This window comes from Sphaerodactylus townsendi, linkage group LG12 (genome assembly GCF_021028975.2).
Source record: "Sphaerodactylus townsendi isolate TG3544 linkage group LG12, MPM_Stown_v2.3, whole genome shotgun sequence".
Taxonomy (NCBI): Eukaryota; Metazoa; Chordata; class Lepidosauria; order Squamata; family Sphaerodactylidae; genus Sphaerodactylus; species Sphaerodactylus townsendi.
In genome coordinates, this window is record NC_059436.1 from 30,939,601 (window position 1) to 30,959,729 (window position 20,129).

The following is a 20,129-nucleotide window of genomic DNA, read 5'->3' on the forward strand; positions in this document are numbered from 1 at the left end:
ATCAAATTTCAAAGGAGGAATTTATGGCAGGAGAGCTTGGATCAAAAGCTCTTGTCTTTAAAGGTGGGTGGGTGGGAGAGGTGAGACAAGGTAGCCCTCCTAACAGTTCCCTCTGGACTGCCTCTTTCCTTATCACTGAAGGTCTACGATGACATAATTGCTGGCAACATTTCCCAGCATGCTCTGTGCTTGCCATTAGATATGGCAAGTGATAGTGTCAAAGGGAAAAGCTGAAAACCATGACAGAGGTTTCCAGTTTCTATTGACTGGTTAGTGGCAGACACAGTTGTCTTCTTGGTCCAGAGCCTCAGAGGGGGAAGACGGTATTCATCCTTTATTTAAAATTCTCAAAGCCTATAAAGAGGCTTGCAAAGAATTAATCAAAGCAATCAAAATGAAGAAGAAAATAACAAGAGACCAGCTGATTAAAACCAATTAAAATCACAACAGGTAAAAATATAAAAAGGTGTTCTGGCATCTGCATAGACTCCCTGGTACTATATCTCCAGGCATGCTTCCATGCTACATTACCAGAAAAAGATACAGCAGGGGTCAGGTTGGTTGCTGAGTTAATGCCCCCTGAAGAAGGTCAGCAAAATGCACTCTGAATGTAATATTAAGTAACAACTGAATCTTAGTCCTGCAAAGAGGAGGCCTCCCCTTGTTTAATTCTGGTAACCTCTTATCAACTGATGATGCCATACTAAAATATCAGCCATGAGAAACCAAGATGACTTATGGTCCCATCAAAGGAGAGGGGCTGAATCCGCCTGTGAAAGCAGAGTGCAGCCTTCCTGGGTGATTTGCCCTTCCCAGGGTACTTGCACCAGTGGAAAGGTGATTCCACCGGTGTGTAGTCACTGTGGCCTTCCCCAATGCTAGGACATGATGCCAGATGTGGTGCCAGCATCACAGTGACCCTGCTGGCATACTGGGGAGAGCCAGGGGGAATGCCTGATGGACAGTAGTCAGCTACCTCCCGGCCCTTCACCACCATATGCCAATGGTGACTTTAGACTTAAAGCACCTAAAATGGTGCCGAAAGTCTGCTAAGTCCAATGGGAGCTTCTTGGTGGTGGGGAGGCTGTTTTGCTTTGCAAGCCTCCCCACACCACTAGATGGACCATTTGTCTGATCTTGCAGTACACCTCTTATGTTCTCAGGTGATGTCTTGGGGGCCCACATTGGTTGAATTGTTTGTCCATTTTTACCCCAGACTTTTCTCTCCAGCTTGTCGTCTTCACAAAGCTATGAGGAAGCTGTAGGTTGATAGGAAGAACCTGCTTCAAGTCACATAGGGAGCTTCATGGCTGTGTCGGTATTTGAACCTGGGACTCCCAGACCAATGCTTTAACCTCCATACCAGCCTGGCTTATCAAATGGAAGCTCAACAATCACATGTCCTGCACAGAAAATACTTTAATATAGAAAAGCAAATGAAACCCGTGTGCACATTATCATGTGTGATTATTGAGTACATGCACATTACATAGTAGGCAAACACAATTCATATTGTGTTACACACTAGATACAGTGTGTAACAGACTTCTTTCTGTGATACACCTCTGAAAATGCCAGCTACAGTTGCAGGCGAAACGTTAGGAACAAGATCTACCAGACCACGGCCACACAGCCCGGAAAACCTACACAGCCTGGAAAACCCACAACCAACAATTCATATGAGCCAGGAAATGACAGAACAGACATCTGCACAATTGCCATAAGTAGGCCAATCTGCATACAAGTTTTATGCTTTTTTGTGGCATAGAAATGATTTCATGTAATGTTCAAATGTTCATATAATGTCAAAGCAGAAACTGAAATATTGTTGGAAGTACAGTTTAGATGAAAGTACTTTTAATGCTTGGCAGATTTCATCTGATCTCCCTGGCTATTCCATACTCCTTTCTCTACATCCTTTTTTATCGATCGTTTCCTAAATAAAATGGGAAGGAAAAAAACCTAAATTATTCCGGTGCTCTTCCACCCAGTGAGATCGCCTTTTGCATCACCTGGTGTAAAGAACAGTAAGCCTAATCAAGCGATATTTTAAAAAAGGCAAAGCCTTGCGCTCTACCATGCCTTTTCCCTAAGTATGCACATTTCCATTTCTTTCCCCCCCTCTCCCTTTATGTCCCGCTCTCACTACACACTTGAATAAATAAACATCATAAAATTTTTAAAAGTAAACCTATTCTTTGGTTAATGCAAAGGCTTTGTGATTGACTGCTCTGATTTAATGGCCGTATAGCCATTCAGTTGTTAACAAATCAATATTTTCCTAAGAAACAGTATGGACTTGCCATAAATATCCCCATAGTTATAGGACGCGCAGCCACATAATTCATGTGCTGGAGCAGCTGTAATGAGTTACATGATGGCTGCGTCAAAGGGAATATTTATTAAGGGATAATGCAAGTTGGATGAGTAGGGAGGCAAAACCGAGCCCACAAGGCTGTTCATAATTCTTCTCTTTCTCAGCAGGTTTGGGCTTTCAAACATACTTGCTTGTTGTTAAGAGCTTAAGTACAAAGCAACTGGGTAACACACCAAATTTATTTGGGCTGGCAATATATAATCTAATGCATACAAATGTACAGTGAATCAGATGCCCACCCAGGCTGCTGAGGGGGAGTGGAGTGCCACTGAACCAGAGGGCAGACAACAAAGCTTTCCTCAAGCAGTGAGAAGAGCAGGCCACATGACCAGGCAGGGTTTTTGCTCAGGTGTGGGTCTCTCCATTGTGGCAGAAGTCCTGACTTCATCACATTGCCTTAGGGGTCCATTTTTCAGAGAGGGAGTGTGTTTATACTTTACAGCACAAAAGAAGAAATGGCAGCAAGTGTGTTGCGTTGCAGGTTACTCTTGGGCACATGGCTATTTAGCACATTTCATCTGTAAATATTGTGACGTACTGAGTTGCTTTAAGGGAGCTCTGTAGCATATTTTGTAGCCAGCTGTCCCTCTGAGCAGCTTAAATTGGGATTCATGGTTCTCCCATTCCAATTTCATGATCACAGCATCTCATTGAATTAGGCTGGGAGAGAAAAAGAGGAGGAGGAGAAGACGAGGAAGAAGAGTTGGATTTATATTCCAATTTTCTCTACCTCATGGAGTTCCAAAGAAGCTTACAATTCCTTCCCTTTCCCTCCCCACAACAGACAGCTTGTGAGTAGATGGGGCTGAGAGCATTCTGAGAAAGCTGTGACTCACCCAGATCAGACCTCCATGCTGTGCCTTACGCTTTGTTTTACCTTGAACCAATATGTTAATAAATGGGCTATGGCCAACCTTTTTATGACTCTAAATTTTGTTGTTGTAATAATTCAAGGTCCAGGACTGGTGGGAGGGTTATCAGTTACTTCCCTCAAGCAGCAATGGGAACCAAACTTGATTTTCCAGACTTGAGTCCATGGCTCTTGATCACTGTACCGGGTGGGAGGGGGGGGGGGAGACATACAAAGCTTCTTACACTAAATCAAATCACTGTATTGACTGGCACGTCCAGCATTTTTATCCCACCTGCTACCTGATCCTTTTAACAGGAGATACTGGGAATTGAACCTGGCATCTTCTGCCTGAAGGGCAATGCACCTAAGCACAGTTGCACCCTACTAAGTCTACTGATTTCAACAGACTTAGAAAGGTGCAGCTCTGCTTAGGAAAGCACACTGACCATGCACCTGCTTTTGTGCCAAACTTGCGCCCAAATGTCTCATGCAGTTTGGCTCTGAGTCTGACATTCTAACCAAGACACTAATGTATGGAAGTCGTCCCATGATGGGGTTGGCAACCACCAAGTGGGGGCTGGAAATCTCCCAGAATTACAACTGATCTCCAGACTACAGAGACCAGTTCTTCTGTAGAAAATGACTGGGGTACCTCATTGTGTTCCCTATGCTGCCCTTTGTTTGGAAGCAGGGCAATACCTCATGGGAACTGGAGCTTGGGCTCTGTCTTCAAATTCTGGATTCGTCTTTGTTTTCACTCCAATCCCCTTCGTCTTGCTTCCTGCGCCCTGCCAGAGCAACAGACTTCAGAGTGGTTTAGCTTTATAAAAGCCAAAATTTCTGCATTGGGCTTTGTCTGGGATTCTCTGCTTATGCTTTCCGCATCAGAAACCTTTCACAAACGGAAAAGCAGATCGTTCGAGCACGAATTCCAATTTCTGATCAAGAAAGCTCAAAGTTCCTGTTCCCCTTTATATCTTGGTATTATTCCCAAGAAGTTGTGCTTAGCTGGATATTTACACCAACTCCTGGACCACAATCTTAGATGGGCTTTCACAAGGAAAGAAACAACTCACTTCCTTCATTGCTTCTTTAAGGCCGATTTGCCAATATTCCGAAATTTAAACAATTGTGCTCATTTTGTTCAAACCATGAAGATTTGATGTATTGTCGAAGAATTTCACTACTGGGTTCACCTGGTTGTGGTGGGTTTTCAGGGCTGTGTGGCCGTGGTCTGGAAGATCTTGTTCCTAATGTTTCGCCTGCATCTGTGGCTGGCAACTTCACAGGTGTATCACAGAGATAAGTTACACATTTCTATCTCTCTTCACCTCTGAAGATGCCAGCCACAGATGCAGGTGAAACGTTAGGAACAAGATCTACCAGACCACTGCCACACAGCCTGGAAAATCCACCACAACCACATGAAGATTCGATTGGGCATATTCTGCTTATATGTCAAAAATTCAATGCTGTTAGGCTCAAATATTTTTCATTGTTTTCTAACAGTGCTCTGTACCTCGTTTGGAGTTTTTGCTTAACAACAATGAGGTTGAAGTAACTGTAATGGTTGCAAATTTCCTGTTTTGTGTGCTGGAAAAACTTTGATTTGGCTATTTGTTCCTGGTTCTGCCTGCACGAAACTTCCCGACTTTGTTAATGGTTAGCTGAATCTAGTAAGGTTATCTGAATCTAGAAAATGGCTGCTTTGAAGGGTGAATTCTATGCAAGTGATACCCTGCTTCTGTTTTCAAACCCTAAACTCCCCAGCTTCTCCCACAAATCTCCAGGGGTTTCCCAACCCAGAATAGGCAACCCTACCCTACAAGGGGTGCTATATAACAGGTGCAAATAAGTGTAGGTAATGGTAATAGACATTGGAGGACCGTCTTCTAGAAATACTCTTGGAAAGAGCCTTCCCCCCCTTTTTAACCAGTTGAGGTTGTTGGGCACCCCTAGGAGGGGTTCAGCTTTACCAGTCGATAATCCTCTGATCTCTGCACCTGCCTTAATAATCCAGCCACACTCTGATTTCCATAGGCAGGAGGAATATCAGCCTTTCAGTGAGTCCATCGAGTTCTTTGGCAGTTGATTGTCAGCTGGTGTACAGAGTGGAAATTGATCCACTTTGCTCAGTGAGAGTCATTAGTCACTCTGTGGCAGCGCCAAGGTAAGCCCGTTATTCCCACCGTGGGAAACGTGCGGAGGGCAGAGGAGGCAAGGAACATCTCTGCAGTGATGAACAAATACTCCACCACATCAATTATTTCCAAACATTCTACTTACAAGCCATCAAATGGCCTCTGCTGGAAGAGAAAGTGAGTAATCAGGGAATCACTCATGGTTTAAATTGCCCCCAGGAAACATTTGTGTCCAGTTAGATGGAGAGGTGGTGCTATATCCAGAGGGGGAAGAGGGAGCAAGTGTGTGAGAGAGTGGGGAGCAGGGAGAGGGAGAGAAAAGCTGCCAGGAAGAACAGCAACAGATCTTAAAAAAATGGCACCCAAGGGATTAAAATGGCTTATTGATGACTCCAGAAAAATCAAGGCAGCTGCTGAAAGAAACATGTGTGTATGGCAAGAGGGGTTTGTGTATGGTGCTGCAGCAGCTCATGGAAAGTGATAGCCTTGAACATATAAAGCAGCCTAAGGCCCCTTCTGCACATGCAGAATAATCCACTTTCAATCCACTTTCAATGCACTTTGCAGCTGTGCGGAATAGCAAAACCCACTTGCAAACAATTGTGAAAGTGGACTCAATGTGCATTATTTTGCATGTGCGGAAGGGGCCTTATACAAAAACCAGCCCCAGGGTTCATCAAGGGCTTTATTGAGTATTTTGCCTGGGAGTAGCTCTTCAGGATCTCGAGTGGAGGTGTTTCAATTTATTGATTATCTGATATAATTTTTAAGAACTGGAGATGCTGAGGTTTGAACTTGGGACCCTCCCACCCAAAAAAGACAACATGGCCTTCTTCAGGTTTTTAAGGTGATTCAGTTTTACAGTGTCACCAGCTCTAGTTGTGAGTTGGTTTGCAGTGATGGTAAATAATGGAGAACGATCAGAACAAGGTCTTCCAAAGGGTGAAAACAGGGAGGGAAGAGAAAAGGAGGGAGAGAAGGGTGAGAAAGGGGAAGGAAATGGATATGGAAAGGAAAGGAAAGGAAGGAGGCCAGCTGATCTACTTAACCGTTGCTGTTTCAATCACATGCCTGGTGGAACATCTCTATCTTGAGGGGCCAGAAGAACTGGGTTAAATCCCAGAGGAGATGGGTCTCTTTAGATACTCTTCCACCAGGAAGTTCAAAATCCACACAGAAATCTCAAAATTTCAAAGTCACACACACATAGAAAATACACGTGGTGCCCCGTTCAGACAACATGGCGGCCAGCAAGACGTATGTGCACCAGGGAGGCTTCTAATATGTGTGGATGTAACCTCTGAAAAGGTATTTTATCCCTTAAATCACACTTGTGAATCAGGCAGATGAGATCCATATTTAAATCTTTATCACATGTCGTTTGGGCGCACGTTAGAGTAAAATTCAAACCCTGAGTCACTGTGAAGACATGAAATCACATCCTGCTGGATTTGTTTTTGTCCCTTTGAGGACAACCGCCTTCTTTCCCCTACCAGGAACACTGGGGAGAAACCCAGCAATCAATCCGCTCAGGTGCACCAAAAGATGTCAAGCGTGTCAGCTCAGTGAGCAGCTCTCTCTCCCCCACAAGAAGCTGTGCGCTGAGAGCAACATTGAGACAAGATGATTTAAGACGTACACTTTCATTCCATGCAATATTACATCTGCTTTATCTTCCTTCAGCCCAGGTGAATAATAAAGAGAAGAGTTTGCTTGGGCAATGAAGAATGAAATGGCAGAGGCTTTGCAAGCGTCTGCTTTCCTGTAGTGAGATAGAGTTAGACCACCACTGAAATAGAATCGCATAGGAATAGATGGGAACTACTTTCCCGTGCTGTGTGGCGACGCGATGAAGCAAAGGTTGGATTGTAGGGCACATCAGGTTAGCCCCAGAGAATGAGGTGCCCTGCCTTCATCAACACCCTGTGGCTCATGACCCTGTTCCTCATTTCTTTCTTCCCTAGCCTAACTTTGAATCTGTGCCTTAGATCCAGTGACACAACAAACCGATTTAACACAGTTCTGTTTGCACAAAATCTAGAGCAACACCAGTGGACATATGACAATGCCCAGAAATTGGTTGCACAATATCTTGTGCAAGCAGAAACACAAGTGGGGATACAATAAAGTGTACCAAATGCAAGTGACTACCACAGTCTTTTTATTCTGTTTCTGCTTGCACATGGAAATTTTACATCGAATCTAAACCTCTGTCTCTTTGCATACCAATCAGATGCCTTGTCCTTGGATTCCCAGTTGGCAGAATGAAGCTGACATTCCTATTGGGTATTTGAGTCCTGAAATCCCTTTAAGGGTTCTGAGAAGACCTAGGTCCCTTCCACACACGCAAAATAATGCGTTTTCAAACCACTTTCACAACTGTTTGCAAGTGGATTTTGCTATTCCGCACATCTTCAAACAACACTGAAAGCAGTTTGAAAGTGCATTATTTTGCATGTGCGGAATGAGCCATGTATTAGCAACATGTGTGTATTACCAATCTTGGCCGCTTGTGCAATACATCCTTTGTGCAGGCTGAAGTCCCCAATTATGTGCTGTGCTCATTGACCTAATCTGGATTCTAGTCCCTACCCCTACGCAAGAAGCTACAGTTTAGGTAGGCCGCCAGATTATGAGGTGCATCTACTTATGTCAGTGTGATCAAGTTGCAACTGATTTATGGTATCCCAGCAAGGGGTTTTCAAGGCAAGGGAGCAGACGGGGTGGTTTGCCACTCCTCTGCAGAGTCTTCCTTGGTGGTCTCCCATTTGAGTATCAGTCCTGTTGAGCTTCCAAGATCTGACAAGACTGGGCTATCCCATGCTGCCTTCCAGTGGTGGGATTCAGCAGGTTCGCACCACTTTGGCAGAACCGGTTGTTAAAATGGTGCTTGTAAACAACCAGTTGTAAAAGTATTTGAACCTCACCACCGGAACCGGTTGTTGAATTATTTGAATCCCACCCTACTGCCTTCCAAATCTCGTTATTCTGACAATTCTATTAGGCCTCTTAACTTTGATAGGGCCTCAGCATATCTGAATCTAACTCTGAAGTCAAGTATCAGCACATTTGATTTTAGAGGTGGCACCAATCCTTTTGTAGTGACCATTCGACATATCTCCCTTTTTTGTCTCCAGTTCCACTGCATGTTTATTAATGATCTTTCTGATAGTAATTTATTGTGCAGATTTATTGGCACATTAATAAACTCATTTAATTTAATTAGCCATTAATTTCTCCAGTGTACATTATTAACAGTTTTTCAGACCTTTCTTTTGGCTGGAAATTCTGCTCATTAAGAGATATTAAAATATTGATCCAGCTGCTTGTAATTAACTGCATCCATGAATTATTACTCACATGCACAAAAGGAAAAGAAGTTGATATTCAAAATTAGATTAAACCTGAAATAAGTTATGCATATAATTATGAACTCCATTATGAAATTTAGCAAATGTCATTGGATCAAGAATTAGCACCCGTATATGATACATGTTCACTTTGCAGAGCTGTAGTGAATTAATCAATTAGCCTGAGCTTTAGTGGTGTCAGGCCACTGTTTATATGATTGGATGAAGAATGTCATTCCTTTGCACTGTAAGACCCCCAAAGGGCAGGACTGCTCACTTAATGAATGCCCTATGAATTGTCAATATCCTTGTGTTTGAGTCACAGGGTGCTTGTGAAGTTCCGGAGTTGTTGTTCCACCACTGGTATCATGGCGACTCTTCTGTTCCATCTTCCCTTTTCCTCCAAGGTTTCTCCCAGCTGATTACTAATATTGGCATCAAAGCCAAAGGTGTGCTCCTTGACTTCAGGAGTGTAGAGAAATTCTCTATGTCAGGTGTGAATCCAACTTTGGGAATTATGCTATTGGAAGAGTGGCTTCTCTGGAATCAGAGTTAGCAACTCTTGAGATTAAAAATTGTCAAACTTTGCAGGCCAGTCTCAAATGTGCACGGAGTAAGGGAGGGAATTTGTCCCTTCCGTAGTTTTGAAAACTGTGTGGTAATGCATAAAAGGATATTTGGTGTTCCAGAAAAAGGAGTAGTGAATGATCTGAACATTATTCAAAAACAGTATTTTTGAGTTCTTTGGAACTTTACTACTATATGTTCAGTTCTACTGTTAAGAGTAGGGGTGGGCTTTCCTCTGTTAGAACACACAAGGGTGTTCTTATATCCTGAGTTAAGCCACTGGAAAGGAACTGCCAAAAAAAGCATCATTCAAGAGATAATTACTAGAATTTGCGATGTGACTTTACTAGCCAACTATAGTATATCTATGGGATGCATGGAAAATCTAGATTCATCTCAACCAGGGTGGCTAGTACTTGGTGGGAAAAATAAAATAGGGAGTTATATTTCTTGTTGGTACAAGTTTACAGTAAAGTGACCATTGGCAATACAATAGGTGTGTGTATTTATTTATTTATTCCAGTTGTGAAAGTCTTCAAGAATATCTTTATTTATTCACTAGTGCAGGGGTCTGCAACCTGCGGCTCTCCAGATGTTCATGGACTACAGATCCCATCAGCCCCTGCCAGCATGGCCAATTGGGGAAAGTCATATGTGTTATTAGAATTATAATGAAGAATGCTGCTGGTTTTGTTAGATCTTTCGCGAAGCGCTTGATATGGTCGTATCACTTCACCTTTTGACCTGCCAATCGGCCTGGTCACCGCCTGCGGGTATCGTGGACACTGTCCTTCAGTGGATTGCCTCAAGCTTCCCGGACCGAATCAGCAAGTGTGGTGCAGCGGGATGAAATTCCCGGAGGTGCCCGCCTCAGCGCGAGGTACCGCGAGGGAGCTGCTATTGGTCCCCGGGCTATTATTTAACATCTATATGCGACCACTTGCTCAGTTGGTGCGGAGCTTTGGGCTGATCTGTCATCAATATGCTGATGACACTCAGCTCATTCTGTTGATGGAGGGGAGCGGTTGCCGCTTCCCCGCGCCTCCAGCATTGTTTGAGAGGCGGTAGCTGGTTGGCTGCGGCAGAGCAGGTTGCAACCTCGAATCCATCGGCGATGGAGATCCTCTACAGCTGTGACCGCAGGGGTGAGGTTAGGATTTCCAGTCACCGGTGTGGAGAGGGGTCTCATTGGCACCGACCCTCTTGTTCGCATAGTCTGGGGGTCCACCTGGATTCGCCTCTCTCAATGGAGACCCAGGTGGCTCCATACAACCCGACTGCATTTTTTCCATCTTTCACCAGGCCCGGGCGTTGGCTCCTTCCTCTCCCAGGTATGATCTGGCCACCGCATTCATGCAACGGTCACCTCCAGGTTGGACTATTATTGTAACTCGGCTGTACAGGCTGCCTTTGCGCTTTGATTCTGAAGTTAAAACTGGTCCAACATGCGCAGCGCACGCCTGCTCACAGGAGGCATTTCTTCAGAGAACACATCCAGCCTGCGTTGCGACATTGCTGCATTGGCTCCGTTGCCGAATTCGCCAATCATCTTCAAGGTGTGGGTTTTGACCTTTTAAGGCTTTGCGCCTGGGGACCTTCGTGTACCTTCGACCGGCAGATCACCCCATATATGTTCTAACTCGCCTCTCAAGCGCTTCGCAGAGGCCAATCTCTACTGGTGGCCCCCCTGCCCTTCTATGATGTGTTGGTCTCCACGCTGGCCAGGACCTTTACTGGCACTGGCCTCCGCCCAGTGGAACACCCTTCCTTCCAAAGGTCCCAACCCCCCGCGGACCTGGCTGAGTCCCGCAGGGCCTGTAAGACTGTGTTGTTCCACCGGGCCTTTGGAGTGTCCAGCTGCTGACATGGTGCCCTCACTTATCGCCCTGCCCTCTAGGGCAGTTACATCAGGGTCCTCTCTACTGAGGGTCCTGCCACTCTCCTTCCATGGGGGGTAGGTTTTAAATTGGGGTCGGACACCTTTTATTATGTATTATGGTTTTTTGCTGTTTTATGAGTTTTAAGCTATTTTATGGGATGGAGCCTATGTGTTTATATTTGTACGACCGCTCCTGTTGATGTTGTAGTGAATGTTGTTCATCGCCCGGAGCCCTTCGGGGATCGGGCGGTATACAAATTAATTAAATAAATAAATAAATAAATAAATAAATAAATAAATAAATATAATAAATATAATAATAATAATAATAATAATAATAATAATAATAATAATAATAATAATAATAATAATAATAATAATAATAATAATAGGGAAACTAATGGTTATTCTTGAGCCTGATTGTCTGGTTTAAAGACTTCAAGCAGAATTCAGACAGAGAGGGGGCTAGTCAGGAACTAATGAAATTGATAAAGAAAGTTTCCAATCAGCAAAGTAAAACAAGTCTCACAACAGAAGAGTTTGTTTTTTTCTGAAAGGACTTCCTTTCCACTGTATTAGGTATGGGGTGGATCTTCTTGATGGCATATAAGCTATACCAAAGATTTCCATAAATACCTCAGTATCCTCATTATGCTGCCCCATGCCTTCTCTGCGATGCCACTTGCGTTTTGAAGGCGCCAGACATCTGCTTATGCTCATTTTGCATGCAAGACTGTTAAGTGGCTATAAACTGGGACCCCCTCCTCCTATTTTCCTGAAACTTGGCAGACAGGATTATATGGATGAAGGACACCAATCCTTGTAAATTTCAGTCACATTAGACAAAAACCAAAAAAAAGTTACAGCTGGAACCATTTTTTACATTGAAAACTCTGGTGTCACTCTGAATGCCTCTACATTTGCAGAGGCAGAGGAAAGAACACTGAAAACTGTTGCTATGGGGAGCAGCCACTACTGAAATTTTGTATGAAATGTATTTTGAAGGCCGTTTATCAGCCCTGTTTGGAGTTGTTTTTCTGTTGAATATTTGAATACATAACATACACTTTTTGCTGCTTCAAATTCTTTTTGTAATAACTCTTACACTTTAAACAAATCAAGGTGACAGATGCTTCTGTTTGAGGATAGTGTCTGTGTTTAGGGCTTTCTTTGCCCCTGAGGTGAGTTGTCTTTCTGCTTTTTCTCATGGTGTTTTCACATTGTAAGCCATCCTGTGGGGGGGGGGGGATTTGCTGCTAATGGGGAGGTGGGGAGGCCGGGCCCAGGTTCAAATAGGCCGCCCGGCCCCACCTCCCAAGAGAAAGCCTCGCGATCATAGAGGAGCTTGCAAGGCGAAGGGGAGGAGGCAGCCCCATGGAGGCTGTCCCTTCCCCCTCAAGAATGGCAGCCGCGGTAAGTCACAGCTGTTCTTTCCTGCTGTTCTCCAGCGGTCTTAGCTGTGTTTCAACCACCTCCTCTACCTAGCTTATATCCCCTACATGCTGCTAGTTGTAATTTTAAGATATTTTGGCCAAGCTTCCAAATTTGGTAAATTCCTGGGGATCTTTTATTCTTGCAGTGAAAATAATAAATCTTGAAAAATAAATCAAACAGAAACCTTCAGTTCTATTTATTTTGTACCTCACCGAGTCTATAAAATCACAGGCGAGATCTTATATTGTGTGTTATCAAAGAGTGTCTGGCATCAAAGCCAGCACAACAATTTCAATATTTCTGACACCCTTACTTCACCTGAAAGATAACATTCCTAAAAACACAGCTATCTTTATTATGGAGCTACCTTGCTAACTCTGAATAATAATGAAGATTAACGATTAATAATATTACTTTACAAGACCAACAAACAAAATGAGCTGCTGAGTTCCTGTATCCTTGAAGCAAGATTCAGACTGAGAAGTTCTGATGGCAATTGCTTATCCTCAGCTGGAAAAGAAAAATGAAGAACAGAATTGACTGATGTTAGCTGTGGAACAGGAAAGCCCTACTTTTTGACTGTGACTTTCATTTATGCTTTTCTAGGCATTCTTCTCCTTGGTCGAATCCCCACTTGAAATCTGCATGCAGATCCAAACCTGTTCATTGTGAAACCGTGTCCTCTTCATCAGAGTTTCTCCCTCCCCACCGCAGTGAGCACACAGCAGACACACCCGGTTGCAGAACTCTTAGCAATCCCCACTACCAGGCGAGCTCGCTTCGCCGGTCTCTCCTGATAGGCTGGCGTGCCTTGATGGGGCGGGACCTTTTCCCACTGCAGAAACATACATTATAGGAGCGTGATCAAAAAAACCAGTGTGTAAAAGTTTAACGTTCAACTGTTTAACTGTGCAAACAGTTAATTGTTACCTATGTAAACTATTAACGATTCAAAGTTACACGTTTGACTGTTTAACGTTTGCGTCCCCTTCTGCTGGCCGATTGCCCGAATTCCGCGTCACACTCCAGGGCGGGAAACAAGTCAGGGTTTCAACCCTCATCCCTCCCCTCGGATCAGCTCTGAACCGTGTTAATGGGGTCTATGCCACTTGCAACCAGGTCCTGCCGGAAAGCAGATTAACGGGAAGAACGAGCGCCAGAAACGGAATCCGCCACGCAAGCAATGGGGAGGTCGTCCCTCAAACCTGGTTAGTTTGTGTTCTGAAACCTGGCTAAGATGGTAGTGGGGATTCGGCCCTTTTGACATTCTCATGGTAAGATAACACCCAATTAGGGAAGGTCCTTCCTGATTAGGGTAGGCCATTGGGCTCTTGCAGAAGATGTTACTCACACTGGATTTCTGGTTAATTGTGGCATTATCTTCTCTCCTGGCCAATATTCTGCCAAGTAATTCCACCATGCTGCTGTCTCACTGTCTATGCCTGAAACATGCATGGACCTCCCTGGATATGAAAGTTTTTTGTTGCCTGATGGAGTAACCAACTGCCTGAAGGAAAAAAATCTTGCCTCTTTAATGGACGCTTACTTGGTGGTTAGTTTACCAGATGATGCAAATTACTTACAGACCAAGAAAAGCTTACACTGCCCATTTCTACCCATTAAAGCAACAGGACATTTTTGTTTCAGGTCTCTTGGCAACCCTGTGCCTGACAATGAAGTCCTGTGCAGAGTTATTGTGTCTGAGCCCATGGAAAGCAATTGGCTTACAGTGGAGTTACTCTACATAGGATTGCCAAGTTAACATTATCTTGTTTTTCTTTTTTTGTTTGCATTTTCCAGTTTTTGGGGCTTGGAACTTCTTTCTCAGGCAAGTTCTCCTCATTTGGGATACATTTCTTTCCAAATGTTGGGAAATCCCTATATTATCCTCTTATTCCAATCCATGGCTTGGTTACAACCAGATTTTCCGCTGATGAGAAAGGAAGAACTGCCCCCTTTTATGGTGCTGGGGATCATGGGACCTGAATGTACAATACCATGTGCAATTTCAGGGCAAAAAGAAAAAAGAGTAGGAGACTTCTTATACATCAGGTTCATACCTTTCCCATGCTCCTGAATTAAATTACTCTCTCAGTCTGAGGCCCCTTTCATATGGGTTCTTTAATGCCCCTTGGCTCCTGAAGGCACATGGCTGTTTTTTTTAAGGTTCTACACATGCTAAGGTTAAAAATGTTACCCTTCTGTAGTTAATAAGGTCTTCATTTAGGTTCTTTGCTGTACTTTGTCCTAGTTGTGTGTAAAACCTTTAAAATGCATCGTTGGCCTTCAGAAGTCTGAGGGGGTTAAAGAGCCCATCTGAAAGTACTGGTACCCCATGCCACACACTATGAGCTCTTTGCCAAGTGATTTATTCTGTTCTCCAATCTACACATATTCGCTGGCAGTTTCAGATCAGTCATATCTAAATGAGTGCCTTTCATATGAAAAAATTTCCTCTGGGTAACAGATCAAATATGTTAATTAAGTCTTGATTTTTATCCTATCTCCTATCATCGTTGGAAAGTATTAGATCCTTCTCTGGCCACCTCAAAAGAACCGCTGAATCAAGCATCTCACATCACTTTATCTGTTTCACTTGCGGTGCAGAACAACGCAGCCTTTAGTTTCCACATTCTCCGTAGCATTCATTTCACTGAAACAATACATTTCCCGGAGGTTTAACCTTCAGTGTCTTTTCTGAATATCCTATTAACATTTGCCAATGCAAGCTTCACAAAAGGATGCCCCAGGAAGCTGAAGTGTGGATCAGACAAACTTATCTTCACATGATGCCTTCGGTCAGGATTTTCAGGTCTGCCCCCCGGGTCACTGATGGAGGATGCAGGCAGGGTTGCCAGCTCCAAGTTGGGGAACTCCTGGAGATTTGGGGGTAGAACCTGGGAAGGACAAGGACCTCATTCGAGTACAATGACATGGAGTCCACACTCAAAAGAATCCAGTCTCACCTGGGGAAGAGAACCACAGTTCCTAAGACAAGAAGGTTGTGATCAATTTGGAAATCTAGCATTCTTTTGTCACTTTTTTCAATGTGTTGGTCGGTGTCCCCCTCCACCTGCTCCACAAAGAACCTCTTCATTTTCATCCTTTTCTCTGTGGAGCAGTAGAATATTTTGTACTCAACACAGGGAAAGATCATGGGTTGGTTTCAGTGCAACCCCACCTAACCCGCCTGCTGAAATGTCTGTGGAAGAAAGACAGATATGCATTTTCTCCCTAGAGACATATTATTTTGCTGCTGCTTCTACACAGAATAAGGCCAGTAGGGCTCAGGTGGGACTGAGGCTTCACCCAACCAACTGTCCCCAATGAAATCTCTTCATAAAAGTTCACCAGAAAATAGTTCTCATCCTATAGTGGCTCACTGCCACGAGAACTGCAATGTCTGGAGTCAGAATGGAGACATATCCTACCCCCTTGGAGCAGGGTAAGAATACGATTTTACCTTTTGGGTGACTATTCCACCCCTCTCTTCCTTTCCTCATTTCCTTTTGCCTATACAACAGCAGAATGTTACAGTCTGAGCTTTCACTTGCAATTTTGTTCTAAGGCCAAGAGGAAATTGCTGATAGTTTGAAGGGAAATCTGCAAAATTGCTGTGCTTAAGCCCAGTTTTTATTACTGGGCACAAAAATTGCAGCGAAAGAGGCTCAGGGTAGGAAATGTCTATTGTTTTCTCCTCCTCCTTGCCTATTATGTATTTGTAAACAAATGTGTGTAAATTGAGGTAGGAAATTGCTGCTTAAGGAACGGTTGGACCTAGAAGCAGAGAGACGGCTTCTGGCACCCTGAGTTTCTGTCCTTTGGCTCCATGGATGTCCAAAGTGTGTTCTATGGAAATCTTACCAGACTCTTTAAAAAAAAAGGCTACAGGAAGACTCCAATTCAGGCAAGTCTAAAACCTGATGCTAACATTTCCACACAGTTTGAGGAATTGTTGTAAGGCTATCTCTTGCTTTGTTCATGTGCTGGGATCAACTTTCCTGTAGGTTGCTTCATTGAAGCAAAGTAGCATTGAAACAGAAGAGCCAACAGAGGGAACAGGATGGCTCCTAAAGGCCTACATAATATATTGTTTATGAGTCAGGTCCAGCTTCCCTGGAGAGGTGATATAAAATTTTCAAAATGAATGAATGAATGAATGAATGAATGAATGAATGAATGAATGAATGAATGAATGAATGAATTGGGTTGGAATGTGGCGGAGATGGATCATACTCAACAAGGCAAAGGAGATTACCAAGTCTGGTTCGCTCCTATAGGTGCAGATGTCTCCTTCTCTGGTGTCGCCAATATAGAAATCTTAGTAAATAACTTGTCATACACCATCGAAGAAGCTGGGAAGATCTGAAAGCCCATCACTAAAGGCCAGGCTATATAAATCTGTTAATGGTAGGTTCAGGGAACCCAGACCTGGATTGCTTTCCCAGTATCCACCCAGCAGCTGCAGAGAATGTCCATTTTAAACCCTTCAGGGCCTTGGTTTAGTTTGGAACCATGCCACAAGGGGAAGAGGAGCTCCTTCCTCTCCCTGTACTATTTTACCAAGTAGAAATTGCCCTGAAGAGAGAGTTATTTGCCCCTATATACTGTTTTTCCCTCGCTCTGTTTTGCCACTGAGAACAGCTCTTCTGTGCCAGCCACAAAAGGCCTCAAAATAGAATTCTGGGTCCTCTCCATGGGAAGGCTGAAGACCAGCAGAGAAGGGACAGATCAAGGGCACATCCATCTTAATTTCACGTCATTTTCTGGGAGAACAACAGAAGCCTCAGAGAGAAATCAGCCTCTGTCTTTGCCTAGTCCAGATATTATTTAGGACTAGAGATGTGAAGGCTAAGGAAACAAATTGAAAAAACAAATAGGAAAAATGAATGTGAAATAATTTTAAGGAAGCTTTTACTCACGACAAATCCTTTGGCATCAAGGTTTTCAGAAGCACTGAAAAAAATGTCCCCGTCAATCAGATTTTCTTTCTTTAAGCATGAGCGAAATATGGTTCGATAACATAGGGTGCAGCACTTTGCTTTTAATACTGGGTATATTTATCATTTCAAATTCCATACAGATGCAAAATTAATATGCCAACAGAGGGTTGCCATCCTCCAGGAAGGACCTGGAGATTTCCTAGAACTGCAACTGATCTGCAAGCGGCAGATATCAGTATTCTTGCAGAAAATGGCTGCTTGGGAGCAGGGGGTGTTATACCCCACAGGTTCTGCCCCCAAATCACCAGGAGTTTCCCAACCCCAAGTTGGCAACTCTATATTATTCATTTTATTTTGTTCATGAGCAAAATAGGTTAAGGTTTAATAGGAAATTAGTATTGTATATATCTAAACCTCCCCCCCCCCGCCATTTTTTTCTGAAGAGGGGGGCTTTTTTCCCCCTGTGGCTTCAGAATTGCCAGAAGTTTGAAATCACTAATTAAGATTCTACGGCAAGCAGGGAGTTGAACCAAGACTCTCTAATCCTAATTTAGCACTCTTCACTACACCGCACTGTCATGGTAAAGTAGCTAGGATTTCAGGGGCCTGCATCAAACAAAGGCAGGCTTTACACTAACTGGGATCTTAGCCAAGGTGAGTCCTCTCCACTGGCTGTAAGCTGCTGTGTCTGTAGTGGCCAGCCCTTCTAGTAGCCAGGCCTGGTTTGCATTATAACATAAGGAGGAGGAGCCCAGTGACTCAGCTGCACTTGGATTCCCTTGCCGCAATTCCTGGCAGCAGTTTCTCAAAGTCAGCAGTTCCCTCCAATCTGCTGCTCGGTTTTGATTTGATTCCAGCCCTTCACTCCTGGTTCTTCTACCTCCCTCTCCTCACACAGGACCCCCTCCCTTGTAACCCTGACTACTTGTAGCACAAGACCATTTAACATTCGTTCCCGGAACCTTTAAGGCCCACAAGCTGGGGGAGAAAAACCAAACTGTTGCTCAAATTCAGAGGAAAGTGCAGAGCTTGGCTTAGATGTTCAGATTGAGATGCTAATTAATGAACAGAAAAAGCAGCTGGAATCCCATCTGCATAAATTTGTATTATCAAATGGTTAGGCAAGCAACAGCTCCATAATGGCTGGGCGAGGTGGATACATTACTATGTGCTTCCCTGCCAGGCTGTGCTGTGAGGATTATACTCTTGGCAATTGTTCACGATTTTGTTGTTTGTGTCTCTCTCATACCCTCCCTCCTCCTCTTCTGTGTAAAATTCCAGGCTTTTAAAATCAGCCCCAGATGTACAGCCACAATATGGGGTGAGCTATAGAATGGGAAACTTTAGAGGCCTGTTGGCAAAAGCTGGTTGGTGATAAAAGCCCAGACATTAGTCACATTCAGATGTCATGACAAATCTCTAATTGTTTATGTATTGGTCTGAAAAGCCTTCAAAGTCCAGTTTGCTGCAATGTCCACATGCAGATACTTGAATAAATTGTAGTATGTTTTCTTCCCACAAATGAGAAACCAAAAACCAGGAAGGAAGTTAAGAGGAAGTGGACAATCAAAGCAGGGTCTTGTCCATCTTTGCTGCCTTTGGTTTCACCTAAATGTCAGGATGACCTGACTACATGTCACATTGTTCCAGGGTTTAGACTGTCAAGTAGAGGTGCAGTGCAATTTCCAGACAAAACTTAGTTTTCCTGGAGCATGGCGGCCCAATTTAGACCAGTGGTATAGCTTGTGGGGATATGGGCCTTCTTCTTTCTGACATATTATTGACCTGATAAGACCCCAGGGAGTCACTGCTTGCCCCGCTAGAAAACCCTACATATAGTGGTGAGATTCAAATAATTTAACAACCAGTTCCGGTGGTGGGATTCAAATAATTTAACAACTAATTGCATACAAGCACCATTTTAACAACCGGTTGTGCCGAAGTGGTGCGAACCTGCTGAATCTCACCCTCTGCCAGGACAAATAGTAGATTTTCTGGAGTTGTTTCAGGTTGTAAAAATAGTGCAAGCCAGGGAAAGAATCCAGCCTCCTCGCTCCCACAAGCCACAGTCTCAGTCAGAACTGGGGCCCTGAAAGCCTGAGAGTCAGAGTTTTACCAGGTAATTCCCACCACTCATCATTACATTGTGTGTAGGCTGTCAATGTGGCACTAGCCATACCCTGGGAAATATCTGATCTCATGCATTGTGACTAATTTACTTGCACCATCTTCATTTTGGTAACAAACATGAGTTCAAACATGAAATAGAACACTGGATCTCAGAATCAAAGAAAGAGAGCATGTCCATCAGCATTATAGTAGCAGCATACATGGGCCTGTACAGAGTATAACAATGTACCCCATGAAGCTTACAAGCAATGCAGAATGGGGAGAGAGATGGAGGCAGGGATCGACAGAGGAAAGATGTGTTTATTCCAGTTAAACATGCTTCAACAGTTGCATCACTGTGGAAACTAAATGAACTGCAAAACCAAGCTGAAACACATGTGCAAACTTGGCTGGACCTCATGGCGGTCTTTGGTAGCCTGCCCCAGCATGAATGAAACTGCCGAGCATTTGCAACT